The following is a 1,870-nucleotide window of genomic DNA, read 5'->3' as shown; positions in this document are numbered from 1 at the left end:
AGTCCATTTGGCGCTTGAGAGCCTGAGGCTGCCGCAAGCATGTCTGCACATTAGTCCTATCAATCTTCCATACTAGAGTGACAAGCTCTACTAGGTGTTTGGGAGACGTCGTCTCCGCAAACTTGATCTAAGCATACATTCTACTTCATTTTTGTGCACAATAAAGAAAAATAGAGTCTTATAAGACAAAAAAATTGTTCATTTTTAACATTTTGTACATTTGCTTACTCTTGGGAAGCATTGTAAGCATTGACAAGGTTTAGGTTATCCTTTAATTGTATGCCTTGCATCCATCTAGCATCTTTAAAAGGATAATTATTAAACTTAATAAGATATCGTCGGATAGTCTTACCGCCTCTTAGTACCTTGTCTTCATGTCGGAGAATGGACTCGGGCTGCAGCACCTCCTCTTGGTCCTCGATCTCCGGTGGGTCTTCAATAGTTGGTTCTTGAGGTGGCTCTCCTTTGTAAGGCTTTAATAGGCTCACATGGAAAGCATTGTGTATGAGCCAATGATTGGGCAACTTGAGTTGATAGTCCATCTCATTGATTGGCCTAAGAATCTGGAAGGGACCATAGTACCTTTTTGCTAGTTTAGCATAGTACTTTTGGTGTCCCGTAGGACTCTTGCCCGTCGTGTGCCTTAATCGAGCCTTGGAAAACTTTAACAAGACCCAATCGTTTTCTTTAAAGGCTTGGGCTCTTCTGTGCTTGTCAGCAGTAGCCTTTTGCCTTTGCTGTGAGATAGAGATAGCATCCTTAATCTTTTGAAAAGATTCTTGTAGGTCTCGGCTATACTCATCTGCAGCGAAGATCTTCCCATGTACTTTAAGTAGCAAGGGACTTTTTGATCTTCCCTCAATTACCTCGAAAGGTGCTTTTCCCGTGGAAGTATGTACAGTGTTATTGTAAGCATACTCCACTAAGGGTAAGTACTTCTCCCATTGGGATCTTTGATCTACTTCCGTTACGTAGGCTTTTAGTAGATCGAGAATGGTTAGGTCAGCTATTTCACTTTGGCCATCCGTTTGTGGATGATAGGCCGAAGAGAAGTTTAGCCTTGTCCCTAAATTCTCAAAGAGACCCTTCCAAAAATTACTGGTCATTCTAGGATCTCTATCCGACACTATGGGGATTGGCAAGCCATGGTACTTGAAAATTTGTGAAATGAAGAGGGTTGCCATTTGATGGGCTTTGATAGTCTTGAAGGAGTACGAGCGGAAGTGCGACGAGAGAGAGAGAGTGCGAGAAGAAGAGCACGACGATATGGTGAACTCGCTCTACTGTAATGTGTAGAGCATAGTGAGTTCTTATTAGGTTTTTACAGAAGAATGTGTGTACATACCTGGCGGCCCGCCCACTTACCTGGGCGACCACATTGGGCTTTATACCCCAACAACCTCCCACTTAAAGTCCAATGTGGTACTTTAAATGTGAGAGAAGCTACTATACAAGCTAATATACAAGAGATGTAGAGAAGTGATGTACTACCCTACACCTAACTGCTTGCGAAAATGCGCAAAGCTCTCTGAGGGAAGTCCTTTTGTAAGTAGATCAGCAGGATTTTCTGTGGTGTGAACTTTGACAAGCTGAAGTTGCTTATGCTCAAGCATTTCCCTGATGAAATGATACTTCACATCCATATGCTTTGTCTTTGAGTGATAAACTGGATTGCGAGCCAATTGTATAGCACTTTGACTATCACAATATAACACAGGCATCTCTTCCTTGATTCCCAAATCTGTTACTAGTTGATTAAGCCAAATTGATTCTTTGCATGCCTCTGATGCTGCAACATATTCAGCCTCTGTAGTAGACTGAGTAACACAATCTTGTTATCTAGAACGCCATGATACTGCTCCACCAACCA

The sequence above is a fragment of the Adiantum capillus-veneris genome, chromosome 24, assembly GCF_014529385.1.
Source record: "Adiantum capillus-veneris isolate H3 chromosome 24, ASM1452938v2, whole genome shotgun sequence".
In the NCBI taxonomy this organism is placed as follows: domain Eukaryota; kingdom Viridiplantae; phylum Streptophyta; class Polypodiopsida; order Polypodiales; family Pteridaceae; genus Adiantum; species Adiantum capillus-veneris.
This window is presented reverse-complemented; position numbering follows the sequence as displayed.